Below are 18421 nucleotides of genomic sequence, written 5' to 3' on the forward strand. Positions count from 1 at the left end.
ATAGGAGAAAAAATAAAAAATAGAAATGAGATAAATTAAAAATAATAAATTAAATAAAATCTTATATGAATAAATTAAATTATAAATAATTTATAATTAAATAAAATAATAATTAAAAATCTATTAAATAAATAATCAATATTAACTAATTAAGTTAAATAAATAAAAAAGTAATAGTTGAGATAATAGTTAATTAAGCTAAATAAATAAAAATATTTAAATAATGTATGACATATCTTATTATGTTATAGCTAATGAGTTAAGAGTGGAGATAATAGCTAATTAAATTAAATAAATATAGAAAAATAAGAGCAAAAAATGAAGTGAGATGAAAATCAGTTGAAAAATAATTAACGACAAAGGCTAACAATTTTGTGGCCAATGGTTGACAACTTTCTGACCTAAAAATTAATTTTAGGCGAACAAAGTTCCTACATATAGTCTATCAACTAAAAACTAAACTAAACTAGCAGTGACATCCTTTTGTACATGCAACGAATGTGTTGATAAAGATGAGTAATATTTAAACAAGAATAAACATTAAATTGTACATAATGAAAATTAAAATAATAAAGCATAATAAAATTAAATACATCTTGAAATTAGTGAAATAAATATTTCTATATAAAAATTTATAACATATATTTAAAAAATTAAGAAGTTAGAAAAAATATAATAAGCAAAAATAGTTTATTTGTAAATATTATGCATATTATCATTTAGATATAAAATCCTTAAAGTTGATCTACCATTGTCTCGTCTTATACAACATTAACTCTTATCTACACACATAAATTATTGTACTAGGCTTTCCCTAAGGAAAAAAGTTTCAATAATGAATAAAATTTAATTGGAAAAGCAACCAAAAAAATTAAAAGTTCAGAAATTTTTGGCATACTAACAACATTTGTGTCAGCTATTTAAATTCTGGGATCCCACAAATAACCTATTGTCTAAAATAAAATCTAAATTATATTATTAAAATTAAAATAAGTGTCAGTAATGGCTCGTATTTGTCAAATTTAGTTATTAGTAATAATTATAATATTAAATATAATTTTAATAATTAATGTACAATATTTGTATAGTATCAAATTATTTAATATAAAAAAAAATATTGTACTTATAAAAAATTAATAAATTTTGAAGTGCTCAAATATAATTAAAATTATTCCTACATTTTATGTATGTTGTACCCACTGCCTATGACAGAATAGTTTTCATATCAGGTCATTAGATAAGAATTGGAAAAGATCAGAGAGTTAGTAGGAACGTTGGCATCTACATGCAACATACAAGGATTTAAAATTCAAATTTGAGAGAGAAATATACAAGTATATTAACACCGATATAGGTCTAACTACACGATAGAGTATTCGTCATAGAAAATAGTGAAAAGGATGGCGAATAGAGGAGGAGCATCAAGTAGGCATATTGGTATAATATCAGCAGTCACCCTATACAGTGATTCTGAGATTTATTTTATTTAACATTTTCAATCACCATATGTGCAAAGGAGATAAGAAAATAAGTGAGCCCAATGGATATACTAGAAAAGAATGAATAAACTTAAAAAGGATCAAAGAAGAAAATAACTCATGGGGTACATTCTTTGTGTTCGTTAACTTACCATCGACTTTCAACTTTCACCCGGTCACATTTCACTTTGCATCACCTTTGCCATTTTCTATCAGAGGCATTTATTACCTATCACATTGCATTTTTTGCCCTAGTTATATTGCTCTGAAACCCTAGCATCAGAGTGTCTGCACCAACATGCTCAACATATTTCCCTGTTATCAGAAACCTATCGATACACCCAATAGGAAACTAAAGCTCAACCTTTGAACTCATTGAAACGACCTTACAAATTTTCCTATGCATGTCATTTTTTCTTGCTTTGAAAAAAATATCTCCTCTTTCTTCTCCTTGTTTGAATATTTGTTGTCACTTGTTTTCCTAACAGGCCTATGTGGATTCTCTTTAATTTGCATCCTTGATCTTCTCTTAAAATGGTGGCATGCTTTGCTCTTGCAAATAAAGTGAATTACCCTGTTGACAGCGAATAATGTGTATTCCTCTACCCTTCTACAAAATGTGGAATACATTGATATTGCAACAAAGGGGAACAATGTATTTACCAAAAATATTAGACATGCGAAGCAAGTTTCACATTTTGCAAGAACAAAGTATGGATAAGCGATTTACCACAAGGTTAAGAAAGTAATCATAGATCTGAAGTACAAAAATGGTTCTAATACCCTAGTTAGGACATCCCATGATAAGCCAGTTAGATATGATGATACCTCAACACAATATCTTCCTCCCCGTAGGAGAAAATATCATATTTCACCAGCAAAAATTGAGAGTAAGCAAGAAACAATTAAGGATGATTTGGACATGGAAGATTGGATCAAAGTTGGAAGAAAGGATCATAAAAATATCAACAAAAAATAGCGTTAGCCAAAAATGCCTTCTTGCCAAAAAATTAAATTCAAGACCTAAGCATAACCCTAATGTTCATATATTTGAAAATTCAAATACTAGGGCACGCGAGAATACTTTTGTTATATGCATTATATCCTCAGTCCTAAGGTTAAGTCATGTTTGAATACTTGAATACATAAGTTTGTGAATGTCTTGAACGAAATTGGCATGTGGATGACGAGCGAGAACCAGGCTTGCGCTAGTGCCTACGTGCCCTAGCCCAATTTATGATGGGGTTCTGCGCTCCTGTGGCATGCTTTTCTTTTGCGCTCGGGGGTTATTGTTTTATTTTCTTGGGTGGGCGTTGTTGGCATGGGGGGACTGGTCTTCTTGCGGCTCGTGTGTAGCTCTTTTGCAGACCAAACACTGCTTTCGTTGGGTCCTAGGTGGGGGCCTGCGGTTTGAATTTGTGGGGCTTTTGCCCCATTCTTCCCTCTATTTTGACTAAATCTCAATTTTGACTAAATCTCAATTTGGTGGTGAATGGGGGATCGTGAAATCGCCTCCTCCCAGCCTTCCGTGGGTGATATGGAGATGGGTGAGCCGTCTTCCTTGTTGTATGCCAATAATAAGGGTCTGAATGGTAAAACCCAATTAGGGGAAGTCGATTCCTCTCTAAAGGAGATGTTTCAATTAAAGAAAGTTAATGGATGTTTGTAGAGAGTTGAGGACCGGCCAATTTTGATTATTCAACTTGAACAAGTGTTGGAGGATGTTGAATACTAGAGCAATCACCGGAAGGAGATATGGAGATTCTGTTAGCAACTACTAACTATTTTATGGTTATCTTTTCAAGCATGATGGACAGGAATAAGGCTTTTGAAGGAGGTCCTTATTTCTTTAATTAGGTGGGGCTCTTCATCAAGCCTTGGCACATGGGCTTTAACTCTGTTAAGGAAATCCCCTCACAAGTTTCAGTGTGGGTTCGCTTGCCAAGGCTTCCTCTGGAATTCTGAAGGGAAGTTATTCTTCACTCAATCTCACTACTTCTTGGAAAGCTTGTGGGTTCGGCTACATAGATTCAAGATCATAAGGTAATTTCCTTTGCTCGTATTTGTGTAAAAGTTGATTTAAATAATCTGTTACCAAATTCAATGGAAATTTTTATGGGATCTTCTTCTTGGATCCAACAGTTGGATTATAAGACCCTACCATTTAGATGCAAAAATTGCCATGAATATGGGCATTTACACCACATATGTCCCAAGAATAAGTCTCCCACCTTGATAGCCCCTGGACCTCCTAGAGAAGACAAGGGGAAGGCTTCTTTATCTAGTGGACCTGTTGATGGCGAGGGATTTACTTAGGTTAAGTCTCATAACAAAGGCAAAGGTAAGAAGAGAACCTGGGTGGATAGGCAGATTGATGGCACCTTAATAGGTTTGATGCTCTTGGAGACTTGGTCCAAGAGGAAGGTAGCCTAGTTGAGCTCTCTTCTAGGGCTAAAGGTTAGCATGAGATTCAAGTTGAGGATATGCAGAGGGATGATAAGATTTCATCCACAGGGGATCAACAAGCTGGTCAGCTGGATATTGATTTGCCTCCTCTTGTTCAGGATATTAAAGAGCTTCATGGGTCACAGGGTTCAAAGGGCACAATATTGGTGGCTCCTAACCCCCTTACGCCCAAGGGGACCTCATATTCTGCAAAGTTTAGTAAGACTCCTCTTGTCTTAGGCATTCAACAGAAATCCTCCAAAAAGGGGCCTTTTGATAAATCGTCAAAGAGTGGTAGGAAGACTGATCAGAAGAAGGTGAAGATAATGGGTGAGAATTTGGTTGACTCTGGGTCTGTGAAACCCATTGATTCTCACTTCTCCCACCCCCATAAATGATTGTGTTATCATGGAATGTAAGGGGGTTGAACAACATCCCCAGACAAAAGGCTAAACACAAATTAATTGAATCTCAGTCTCCCGATGTGGTATTTATTCAAGAAACTAAGCTTACAATTGATGGATTAGCTAATTGTGGTATGTGTATCTGGCCCCAGGGCTCTTGGTAGGGGGTGGGTGTCCTGAACAGTTCTAGATGTTAGGATAAACTACGGACAGAAATAAAAACTACATGCAAATATAACCAATAACAGAAAAAATAATAGATCGCACAGAAATGAACACAAGGCACCAAGATTTAACGTGGTTCACCCAATCCCTGGGCTACATCCACCAAATAGCAAGTCTGATCTTATTACAATCCAGTGATTACAACCTGATTACAATCCGTAATCCCTTACAGCTCAATACCACCGCAAGAACCAATTTCGCATCATAACATAATGAAAATACCTAACCCTAAACCCTTTTATACAAGTACTTTATTCATTTTAGGATTACAACCCTTTTATACTATTTATGAAGTATGTACAATACTTTCCTGATCAGTCACCATAATCTAACAATCTCCCACTTGGGGACTGATCAGGCTCCACACTAAACAACAATCTCCCACTTGGAGATTGATCCTGTACCAATACCACTACCACATGGGGCTCCCACTAGATCAAACCACCCTGGACTCTGCTTTTTTTTATTCATGTTTAGTCTAAAAGACCAACCGAAGCTGAAGAGGAGTTCAGCTTCTCCCTTGTTACAACCTTTGTCAACATATCTGCTAGATTGTCATTGGTATGTATCTTCTCCAGCTTTAACTATCCATCCTCCAAAACTGACCGAATGAAATGGTACCACAACTGTATGTGTTTGGTCTTAGAATGCAGAGCTGAATGCTTAGCAAGATGAATGGCACTCTGACTATCTATGAACAAATAATTATCCTTCTGAGGATGTCCCAATTCTTCCAAGAAGAACTGAAGCCATATCATCTCCTTGGCTGCCTCTGTAGTAGCAACATACTCTACCTCTGTAGTGGATAGAGCATTAATCTTTTGTAAGCTAGAAACCCAGCTCACGGTTGCCCCACCAACAGTAAAGACATAACCTGTAGTACTCCGCCTGGTATCAATATCCCCAACCAAATCTGAGTCAACATAGCCCTATGAATTAGTAGTAGAGCCCCCAAAGTGTAAACACTTATTGGATGTTCCTCTCAAATATCTGAGAATCCACTTGACAACATTCCAATGCTCAAATCCTGGATGACTCATATACCTACTAACGACTCCCACTACATGTGCAATATCTGGCCTAGTGCATACCATAACATACATCAAGCTTCCTACAGTTGAAGCATAGGGTACCTTGGACATCTTATCCTCCTCTTCTTGTGTCTTGGGACACATCTCCTTAGTCAATTTCAAATGACCAAGTAAAGGTGTGCTGACAGCTTTAGCATTCTCCATAGAGAAATGTTGCAACACCTTCTCAACATAAGAAGCCTGAGATAGCGTCAAGGTTCTGTTCTTCCTATCTCTGCAAATCTTCATACCAAGGATTTGTTTTGCTGCCCCCAAATCCTTCATAGCAAATGCATGTGCTAACTAGCATTTCAGCCCCTTAATATGATCCATGTTAGACCCAGCTAGAAGCATATCATCAACATATAGACATAAAATAATGTAGCTATCATCATCTAACCTCTTAAAATAAACACAATAATTTGAATGACACCTGTTATAGCCATGCTCATGCATAAACCTGTCAAATTTCAGATACCATTGCCGAGGTGCTTGCTTCAAGCCATATAAACTTTTCTTCAATTTGCACACTAAGTTCTCCTTACCTTTGACCTCAAAACCCTGTGGCTGAGCCATATATATTTCTTCATCCAAATTACCATGAAGAAAGGTTGTTTTAACATCCAGCTGCTCTAAATGAAAATCTTCAGTAGCCACAAGACTTCAAACAGTACGAATAGAAGTCATTTTAACAACAGGAGAAAATATCTCATCAAAATCAATTCCCTTTTTCTGTGCAAATCCTTTTACAACTAACCTGGCCTTAAATCTTTTCTTACCTCCTTCCTCTTCTTTCAACCTATAAACCCACTTATTCTGTAAAGCCTGTTTACCTGCAGGCAACTTGCACAAATCCCATGTCTTATTTTTCAGCAAAGAATCCATTTCATCTTTCATTGCAGACTCCCACTGAATCTTAGTATCCACCCGCACAGCTTCATCATAACTTTTAGGTTCACCAGCATCAGTAAGTAAAATAGAATACAAAGAGGGAGAAAACCTTTGTGGAGGTCTAATTTGCTTTGTTGATCGTCTAACATTTACTGGTGTGTGTGGTATTTGTTGTTGCAGTTGTTGCACATCATGAGGAATGGCTGGAACATCAGCTTTTGGAGTATCATCCAGCACTACATAATCATCTTCTTTCTTCTCATGTTGCTGCAACAGATCTTTGTACAACACTTTTTCATTGAATATGACATCCCGACTTCTAACAATTTTAAGATTTTCAAAATCCCAAAGCCGATAACCAAATTCATTAATGCCATATCCAACAAAGACACATTTCTTTGATTTAGCTGAACCAATTTCCCATCATAACATAATGAAAATACCTAACCCTAAACCCTTTTATCTGGAGGGGTGGCTTGCTTCTGGGATCCAAGGAAAGTTTCCCCCTTATGGTGGATGTCCAGCCGGTCCTCCATCTCTTTGGTTGCCTCTAGCTTTGTGACTAGAGAAAGGTGTCTTTTATCCAATATTTATGCTCCTACTAATTTTTTAGGGAAATCCCATTTATGAGCTCATATCAGATTCATTTGGTCCCTAGACCCTTTTCTCCCATGGATTATGGCAAGAGATTTTAATGTTGTTTCTAGTCTAGAGGAAAAACGAGGAGGGCTAGCCAGGCTGGACCCATCTTCAAATCTGCTCAGGGATATGATGGGCTCCTTGATTCTCATAGATGTGAAGCCAACCAATGGAGTCTTCACATGGAATAATCAGAGATATGGTGGTGAGGCTATTTCAGAAAGGCTTAATAGATTTATGGTTTCCTGCTATTAGATGAATAATAGGTGGATCACCAATTCTAAAATTCTTGACTGGAGGGGCTCTGACCACTGGCCCATTAAGCTTTCCATTACCTCATACTAAGTCACTAGATATCCCTCTTTCAAATTTTAGTTGATGTGGTTCAGAGACTTGTCTTTACCTGACCTTGTGGTGGATTGGTGGTATAAGGGGATGCCTGACCATGGTACGGCTATGTTTACTTTTAGTAAGAAGCTTCAACATGTGAAGTACATGCTTAAGAGATTGAATAAACAACATTTTGGGAATCTCCATGCTCATAAGTTAGCTGCTTAGACCAAGTTTGATAATATTACCTGCTAAATTAGAGACCAAGGGTTGACCTCTGACCTGAGTAAAGCTAAGTCCTCAGCTCTTAAGGGACTGGAGGAATGGGAGCTTCGAGAGGAGATTTTTTGGAAGTAGAAATCTCTTGTTGATTGGCTTCAGGAAGGTGATAGGAACATTGCTTTCTTCTATAACTCGATTAAGGCTCAGAGACAAGGAAATTCTATCTCTTCTCTTGTCTCAACTGATGGAGATTGGATCTCTTCCTGTGGAGAAATTTCTAAGGAAGCTGTCAATTATTTTTCTAATCTTTTTACTAGGGAAGATCTTCCTGTTGGGACCCAGGTCCATGCCATCTTGGATTGTATTCCCCACTTGGTCCTTGTTGAGATGAATGAGGCCCTCTTAAGTCCTATCTTGTCACCTGAATTAGAGAAAGTTGTTTTTAATATGAAAAAAGGTAAAGCCCTTGGCCCGGATGGTTTTTCGATTGAATTTTTCCAAGAATTATGGGAAATAATAAAGTTTGATCTCCTAGAAGTGGTTCAGGAATCACATAGAAATAAACAGATGTTGAAGTCTTTGAATTCTACTTTCTTGGCTCTCATACCTAAGAAGGAAGGGGTTGATCAGTTGGACCAGTTTAGGCCCATAGCATTATGCAATGTTTTTTATAAGATTATCACCAAATTGATCGCTGACAGACTCAAACCACTCCTTGGTTCTTTGATCTCTGTTGAACAGGGTGGTTTTGTTGAAGGAAGACAGATTCTGGATGGGGTTGTGATAGCAATGGAGGTTATTCACTCTATGGCTACATCTAAGGAGAAAGCTATGTTCATTAAACTTGACATGGTTAAAGCTTATGATTGAGTGAGTTGGGAGTTCTTACAAAAAATTCTCTTGGCCTAATCGAATATTCTGTTTGCGCATATTTCGTTCACGCACAGCATAATTTAATGCATTATTTTAATTTTTCATTGCGAATATTTCATTCGCGTGCAGCATCTTCGACAACCGCCTAATCAGATCTTTGGCGACGAAAAAATTACCCAACGCTGAGCTGATCCTCACGACAAGGTCCTCCCGCTTGCTATGACTAGGGGCATATAGCATACCTGTCAAGTTAGCAAACCCAACCACATCAGATCCCAGTCACCATGTCGTGTTGTCACTTTTCGTACAATTCCATATGGACCATACGATCGTACAAGTGCCACATCAACAACTTAGTATTGCCACGTCATTAGGAGGTCTGATTTTCATTAACGTCATCAATTCATGAGCCTAAATTTGACAGCCATCTAGACGTCATTCTAGGGCTAAATTGAATTGATGTGACAGTCGTATGACTATCAAATTTTACCTTGTCATTTGCTGATGCAACCCCTCTCTAGATTGATTTTAGTTTTTGCAGTTCGACTTTGGGAGGCCATAACTCGGACATCCAGACTCTAAATCAAGTGCAATTTTTTTTGAAATTGGGTAGAATTTCCTTATTTTTTTGGTGGTGCAACTCTTTTCTAATTTTGGTGCACAGATTGTTTAGAATTTGCATTTTTTGGTGACTGTACCTATATAATCCTGCATTTTGCAACTTCAAACGCTTCGTACAAGCACATCTGGAGTCGAAAATAGGTTTCATTTTTTTTGAAAGTGTGTCATTTTTTGTCTACTTTCCAGATCTGCTATTAGATTATAAGGTTGTGTGGAAAAAATTGTCACTTTCAGCAATAGGGCCTTTCTTTGCATTGTAATGCTTTAGAATTGTAGCACATTGTAAAGTTCTAGATTTGTAATTCATATAGAAGTTATAACAAGCAAAATTAGAAGTCCACGAAGGCCAAAATTGGCAAGTGGCCCATTGTAATCGCACTACTGATAAAGTGCCCAAAGCATCTATTTTTGGGGGGTTTCTTGATTTAGTGAAAAGGGGGGGTGTTCTTGGTGTTGTGTTCTCTCTTTTCTGCACTTTTCTTTCATTTTCTACATTATGGGCAACTTTAAGTTTCCTAAATTAACTCCTCGTAGCTATGCTACGTGGTCAATCAAAATGTGGTATCACTTAATGCATAATGGAGTTTCACAATATGTAGATGGTACTCGTCCTAAACCAGCAGGTGATAAAGTTTCAGATAATGATATTTTAGCTTGGGTAGCAATAGATAGGAAATCCCTAGGTGATATATGTTTGGGGGTTGATAATAAGATCATGTATCAAATCAAGAAGTGTTCTACATCCAAGGAAGCTTGGGATACCCTTGAAAGCCTATATGGTAAAGTATCTGAAGAGGATGTGTTCAAAATTGAAGATGAGCTTGTCTCCTTAGATCCTAAGTCATATGACTCAATACAAGATTTCATCATCAAAGTGAATGAACTAAGGACTAAGCTTACTGATTGTGGAAGTTCTATCAAAGATGACAGACTGGTCTATCTTATACATAACAAGCTACCATCGGAGTATTCCACATTTGTATCTTCTTTTAACACCTCCAAGACTACCTTAGGGTCTGCCTATAAGAAAGTCACTTTTGATGAATATGCTAAATTGTTGGATGATGAGAAAAAAAGTTGAAATCAATGGGGATTCTCAAATCACCTTAGTCTAAAGCATTGGTGGCCAACAATGAGGGTTCTCAAAATTTAGCTGGACAGTCTTCAAATAAAGGATAGAGTAAGAAGAAATGGAAGAGCAAATCTAAGGATGCAAAAAAGACAACATCACAATCCAATCAACAAGGCAAGTCCTCAAATTCCAACAAGAAGGGGGACAACAATAAGGAGAAGAAGAAGTGCGCTTATTGCAAGAAATCAAGTCATGAAGAGCATGAGTGTTATCTCAAAAAGATTGATGAATTGACCAACATCATGAAGAAACATAATGTTCCATTGCCTAATGCTTACAAGGAGAAAGGGTCTTCGTCAGATTCAAAGGGCAAAGGGAAAGCATTCATGGCAAATGCAAACTCTTCAAAGGAATGGATATTTGACTCAGGTGCCTCATATCACATGGGTTCTTCAAAGGAGGATTTCTCTTCAATGAAGCAATCCAAGGTACCACACATCTTCATGGGAAATGATAGAAAAATGGAAGTTGAAGGGAAAGGAAATGTGGAGTTGGAAAATGGAGAGTTTCAAAATGTTCTCTATGTTCCAAACCTAAGTTCAAATCTCCTTTCAATATACCAAATCACTCACCTTAGAGATGGACATAGAGTTGAGTTCCTTCTAGACTCAGTAAAGCTGCACAGTCTTAAAGATGACTCCTTAGTTGCAGTGGGGAAAGTAAATCATAACAAGAGGTTGCACTCCTTTTCCCATTTTGTGCCCAAATCTCCTTCAAAGGCCTTGTTATCACAATCCAATTAAAGCATGCAATTATGGCATGAGCAGTATGGTCATCTTGACTACCGCTACCTTCAGCAACTTTGCACAAACCAAACGATCAAAGGTCTACCTCAAATCAACTTTTCTAAGGGTGAATGTTCAACAGATTCAATGGATATGCATGTAGAAGGGAAGTTATAGAGAGGGAAGTCTTCAAGAGCACTAGGTGTTCTCCAGATGGTCCACATGGTATTAGTAGGTCCTTTTGCATTCAACCAGGGTCCCTACATACTGACTTTCATTGATGACTTTTCAAGGTTCACTTGGGTCTACTTTCTGCATAACAAGAATGAAGTGTTGGACAAGTTTCTAGCCTTCAAGACTCACGTAGAACGAAAATCTAGAAAGGCCAACAAAATTCTCCGAATGGACAATGGAGTATGTATGTGAATAGAAGACTTATGGACTTTTGTAGACATGAGGCATTGATCTTCAAACTCCACCAGCATTTACTCCGCATAAGACAGGTGTTGTAGCATTGAGGATCTGAACTCTTAAGTCTATGGCAAGTTGCATGATATAAGCCAAGTCTCTAGTTCCATCATTAGAAGTCGAAGCAATCTCTAGTGCCACTCACATTCTTAATCATTCTCCTCATCCAACCTTAGATGGCAAGACTCCTTTTGAGGCATGGTGCGGCAAAAAACCTATTATGACACACTTCAGAGTCTTCGATTGTCCTGCATGGGCAAATAGATCTTCCAAGGGTTGCAAGGCATAGTCACCTCAGCCTTGTACTTTCATTAGCTATGAAGACAGTGTGAAGGCATACAGACTTCTAGATCCTGAGACACGTTAGATTTTTGTGGAGAAGGATGTATACTTTGAGGAAAGTTCTCCTAGGTTGTCCTCTACTCCTCTCTGCACATCATACAGTGTGGAAACTGATCGTGACACCAGTGATGGTGCTTCAACAGATTCAAACACGTGGGGTTCTATCGATAGTTGCAACAAGAGGTCACTACATCATTTAAGTCCACATGCATACATCACCACAGTGATAGGTCCAGAACAACAGGTACATCCAGTCTTTTAGGTATAGGTTTAGTGACAAATTTGGGGGACAATATTGATGATCTGCCTCTTCTTCTTGATGCAGAAGTACCTACTTCAGTTGTCACGAGGGTTCCATCTGACTCTCTTGTTCATTCTCTACATGATCAATTGTCATAGGTTAAAGTGATTGTGGATACTTATGATTAGCAATTACTGCAGGGTTCTTCATCAGTTGCAGAGACAAACAATTCTTTGAGACAGGTTCTTCAGCCAATTGAACAGGTTTCAGAGACATCACTTATCCATGGGATTCTTTCCACACATAGTGGAATCATCTCATTTGTACCTTTGGTATTGTTTCTTCCTAAGGGGAGGAACACCATTATGCAATCTTGGATCAACTTCTTCATTGGAGCAGTCACTGGCAAGCATTCTTCTTTGGGGGGGGAGAGCCTATTCTGTCTCTCTCTTCCTCTTCTCATCATTTTCTTATGTATATATTGGATGTATGCCATAATGGGGGGGTCTTGATTACTCCATCCATCCATGCATCCCTATTCATCTCTCTTTTTGGGGGAGGGTTTTTCACATGAGGTTTTCCCTCTTTCTCTGCTTTATGAGAGATTGCATATCATTATGTACATGGGTACCTAACATGGCCTAGTAGTTGGGACCCATTATGCATTGCATCCTAGTTTTCGTAGGCTTAAGGGCATTCCCCTAAGTTGCACTTAAGGGTGGGTTTTGGTGTAAATAAGTATTTACTTATTACACTTACTTAAGTTTACTTAGGTTAATGCATTATTTAATTATTTTGCATTATTTTATTATTAGGTGAGACACTTAGGAGTTTGTGTACTCTCATTGATGTATGTAACCCTAATTATGCAAATGGTGTTTACAACACGGAAGTTTGCATCATTCACTGAGTTGTCATGATGACAACATAGTTATTCACACTCCTCATTAAGCACATGTTGTCTACACCACTGATTTGCGTACTACACCATTGTAGGCTTATCCTCACATCATCGCACCTAATTCTGTGCTTAATGGAGGATAACCCATATCTAGTGGACATATGCCTAGTTGTATGACTTATCATGACGCTAACTTCTATGCATTCTAGAAGCTCTCCTGAGGCCTTTATATATAAGCACTCCTAGTGTACTCTCTAGCTGGCATATTGAATGAATATCATCATTCTGATCATACTCTCTCTATTTTGGTCTACTGTGTGCTTGTGTTGAGTTATTTAGTTCTTGGGTGAATTTTGGCCTAAGTCAAATTCTTACAATTTTGATGAGGAGTGGGTGAATTGGGTTTTAAGTTGTGTGACCTCATCCTCCTTCTTAATTCTTGTTAATGGGGAACTTATGAATTGTTTGTGGCTTCATGGGGACTTCGACAAGGGGATCCTTTATCTCCCTATTTATTCATTATCATGGCGGAGGGTATTGGAAAATTTATAAAATCTCAGGTGAGGCAGGGCCTTATCCAAGGTTGGAGTTGGAATAATAATTTTCCTTCCTACCCTCATCTTCTGTTTGTGGATTACACTAGGTTATTGGGAATGGCTAGAATCAGTGAGGTAGTGAATTTCAGGCGAGCTTTAGACATCTATTTGAAGGCCTTAGGTCAGTGTATTAATGATGATAAGTCTTCCATTTATTTATTTAACACTCAGCTTATTTAGAGCAGGATTGTAAGGATTCTTAGATTTCAAATCGGATCCCTTCCTTTGTTGTACCTTGGGGTTCCTTTGGTCTTAGGCTCTTAGCATAGAGACTACTGGCAGAGGATTTTGGATAAATTTCATAGTAAGGTTAGTCATTGGACCTACAGATGGTTATCTTCTGCTGGGAGAGTGGTTCTCCTAAAGACTGTGTGTAATCTCTTCCAATTTACAGGTGTTGTGTTCAGTTTCCCCCTTCCAACTTTGTGAGGGATTTTGATGCTTTATCTTGACAATTCCTTTGGTCTTGCAGTCTTCTTTCCTCAAAGTGGAGCCTTGTCAAGTGGGAGTCTATGTGTAGATTAAAGCATGCTAGGGGCCTTGGTCTTAGATCGATGGCTCTTGTTGTCATGGCTTTGGTTGCCAAGTTGTACTAGTGATGGTGTAGATGCCAGGATCAAGATTGGGCCAAGATTCTTGCCCACAAGTATTTTTTGGGTGTTGATTGCCTTGATGTGCCATGACTTACTTTGGCAGGTAAAGGTTCCTGTATTTGGAACACTCTAAAAAAGGGAGCTCAACTTATTAAGGAGGGTCTCTTATGGATCTGTAATAGTGGTTCTGATGCCCTATTTTGGTAGGACTCTTAGGATGACCACCCTCCCATTCTTTATAGCTTCCCCTAGCTTCAGCCCCTGTGCCACATTTTTACTAATGTTGGATGGTTTAAGGTGGAGCATTTTAAGATGGTCAAGTGTATGGGACAAGCAGAGGTAACTTACTGGAAGGACCCTCAGGAGTGGCCCATGGGTGGCTCTAGTGAGGATCATGCTATGCTCACTAAAGTTTTCGAAAGTAGGTTTTGTAGCTCCCTTAATGAGAGGGATGCTTTGGCTTGGAGTCCTAGCCCAAAAGGAAAGTTTGCTATTGCTCAAGGTTATGCTATGCTTGACATGAATCTTCATGGTCCAGCTGAGGTGTAGTGGTGGAAGAAGGTTTGGTTTATCTTCTCTTCACCCAAATGTAATTTTTTCTTATGGTTGATGGCTCAGAACAAATGCCTCACTTGGGAGAATCTTTGCAAACGAAGTTTTTAGGGACCTTCTATTTGTTTCCTCTATTCAAACAATGAGGAAAGTACCTCTCACTTGTTTTTTCTTTGCCCTTTTTTCAGGTGAGATATGACACAGATGGTGGGAGGCTTGATGACATGGTTATATGCATGCTACCTCTCTAATTGACTTTTGGAAGAGTTTGGGTAGACCTCTAGCGAAGACTTGTTTCCTGCGAGTTGCCTGGATGGTCGGGCCGACTCTCATTCTCTGGAACTTGTGGTTGGAAAGGAACCACAAAATATTCTCTAATTCCAAATTAGGAAGTTTGCAGTTGTGGAAGATGATTCTCAGTAGGCTTCAAGAGACTATTTTTTCTAAGCGTGATATGTTTGAAAGTATTGATCTTGGTGATCTTGCTATTGTACAAAATTTGAATATGGGAGTTAGTAAACAAGGATGCACCCTTGGAAAAAAACCCAGCCATGTCAAGCAATGAGTTTGTCGGGATGGGAGGTGGACTCCTCCTCCAGGTGGGACCTTGAAGATTAATGCAGACAACTCTTCTCTTGGGAACCTTGGTCATGCTAGTATTGGGGGCATAGGTAGAGGCAATAATGGTGGTACAATTTTCCTCTTCTCTGTTTACAAAGGTCATCACTCTATTAATCTGATGGAGGCCCTTTCTATTAAGATTGCAGTTGAGAGAGGATGCTCTTTAGGCTAAAAGAGGATCATCTGTGAGTGTGATTGTCAAATTGTTGTGGACATGTTGAATAACCAGAGTTTGGAGGATGTTAGTTGGCAATTAACTCTTTGGTCAAACAAACTTTAAGTCTTTGTAGTTCCTTAGACTCTATCTCCTTTCATCATATCCCTAGAGAATGGAACAAAGTGGTTGATTGTTTGGTGAAGTGGGCTTCAAAGAATGTGGATGGTTGGGATATTAGTCGAAGGCATGAGTTACCTTCTGAGTATAGTGGGATTGTTGAGCAGTTGTTATTGGGAGACAGGAATATGTAGTGTTGTTGTGGGCCACAGGCCTCAACTTTATATTTTGATTTTGATTGAATAAATTTGTACCCCCTTTTTTTTCAAGGTTAAGTCATGTTTTAATATTTATGCGGGGCTACAACTTTCCCCACCATAAGATCTTCCTAGATCTACGGTCGTCACCTTGTTGCCTTATAAAGTTACAAGGGTTTTATGGAAGGGAACAAAGCAACATTGTGATGCATGGATCTGGTGATGTCATTCCCTTGGCAGGCCACAAAAACAAAGACTTGTCAAACAGGTTGGCGTACAGATGAGTTCTAATTGGTTTAGATTCTAGCATGGTCAATAGATTGGTTGCATGTTTTTGGGCTGTTAGATGGAAGAAGATCAATGTCTCTCATTATGTCGCCATGCAGAAATGATCAATTTTTAGTTATAGTGACATAGCGAGGTCTCGACATGTGTCCCCAATGAGCCCATTTTCTTTAGTTCCTATTTTTGAGATCACAAAGGTGAAAGGTCAGAGCTAGGATGATACGACCAATTTCCTGCCCTATGATCTTACGATCTAGCGTAAGATCATAAAGCTAATTCTTGGAGCTGTCAATGTTATGATATTAAGCTATTGTAGCATTGTAGAAGCATATGGTCACAAGAAATGATAAGGAGGGTTGTGATTTTATGATATGTGGTTGTCATAAGATCATAGGTGCGGCTAAAGAGTATTTCGAAGACACAAAGACAAAAGGTTTGTCATAGCATTGAGGCAATCATAAGATCGTAAAGAAGGTAAAAGGAGGGCCCGATGTTAAGATAAGTTGATGAGTGTAAGATCGTAGAGATTATTAAGAGTGCCTTCGACCATAAGATACATTGGCGATCATAAGATCGTAGGGGTCAACTTTTAGGCTAAAGACGATACAAGGGTTGTGACTTTATTGATGATCGTAAGATTGCAGGTCCTTGGGTTGACCATGATAAGGGTGTTCCACTTGCCCAAGCTGGAAAAGAAAAGGGTCTTTAACCAATAGAATTGCAGGAAAGGTACATGATGAACGTTGAATATTATTAACCTGCTGATACATTTGACTTGGCGTGTTGATAGAGAGAAAGAAACAACTCTTCAATGGTGGATCAAATCTTTCGATATTCTGTAGATTGCTTTCAACATTTCTCGTGCCTAGCAAATGCAAAAGGAGCACACACTCATCACTCGGTTATCCATCTACCCAGATGTGCATTAATGACCATCATTTTTGTCTTCTTAGGGTCGTTCTTTTGGCAAAATATTAGATTTTCTTCCATTAGGGTTCTTTCCAAGATCAAATTTTATTGATCTTTATGGTTATTCCATGTAATCTTAATGGTGGTAGTTGTGCCTTGGCTTCTAGTAGAAGTTTCTCAATTATGCTTCAACTATAAAAGCAAGTTTTGTACCCTTTCAAATGGTTGATCTTTCTATGATTCTCTAGTATTTCTCCCTAGGCATATTACTATAATTCCTTGTGCCTCTGAGCTATTGTAATTCTCTGGCGTATCTCTTTCAACCATTAACACACTGTGCAAAATTTCTTTGCCTCTGGTTAATGTTCTTGTCTATATTCTGCAACTTGTGTGATTCTATCAATTTTGGCATTTGAATGATATTAAGTGAAGTTTCTTCCTATAGCATTGTTTTGTTAAATGATCCACATGTGGTTGTTGGATTAAGCAAAGTCTAAATCTGTATTCTTTGAGGTTATAACTGGTTAACTGTGAATTTATGGGTAGAGACAAGATCAAACACTTTATTTTGGTGCATCACCTCCTTAGAATACCTTAGGTAGTTTTCTTTTATAAGTTCCTGCTCCCTTTTCCTCTCTAAGAGTAGTTAGGTGCATCTTGATAGCAAAGGAATCCAACCTTCTCCGGAGACTCAACCTCATAGTTCAAGTCTCACAGCCTGGAGGTTGTTTCCATGTTTCACAAGGTTGTCCTTAGGTAAAAACTCTAGACAAAGGTGCAAAAGTTTGTGACAACAAATAATTAATGAATGGTATTTGACAAATCAATGAAAGCTAAAAACCCTAAGCAACTAGCAACAAAGGTTGGATCTTCAAAAAGAGAAAAATTACAAAGTTTCATACCAAAGGGAAAAACTACAACAACAATTACTCTGAAACCAAAATCAAATAGGAAAATCCAAGGAATAGGACAAACGGGTGAAACCTCAGTATAAATCTTAGGATGGAGAAACAAAATTGTGAGTAATAAAGAAGAAGACAAGTATGCAAATAAGTAGGAGAAAGCAGTGATCCTCAACAATAATTATTCAAAATAAATCAATGTTTACACTAAAGGAGAATCAGATTCCTAATTGACTAGCTATAAAGAACAAAAAGAAACAAAATTCTAGAACCTACAAGGTATAAATAAACAAAACGAAGAACAAGTAATGATCATTAGCAACTACTCTTCAAAAATTTGATGGTTTGAATACAAATCCCTATGAATATATGCAATATGGAACAATCCAAGACCAACAAAATGATATTTGGCAGGATGGTTAAACTCAGGATGTAAGGGCTAGGTAAGTATAACTTCCCTTTATGATTCTTTAGCATATGTTCAT

Source organism: Cupressus sempervirens, chromosome 5, assembly GCF_028749045.1.
Source record: "Cupressus sempervirens isolate cs-2001-9-10 chromosome 5, ASM2874904v1, whole genome shotgun sequence".
NCBI classification, from domain to species: domain Eukaryota; kingdom Viridiplantae; phylum Streptophyta; class Pinopsida; order Cupressales; family Cupressaceae; genus Cupressus; species Cupressus sempervirens.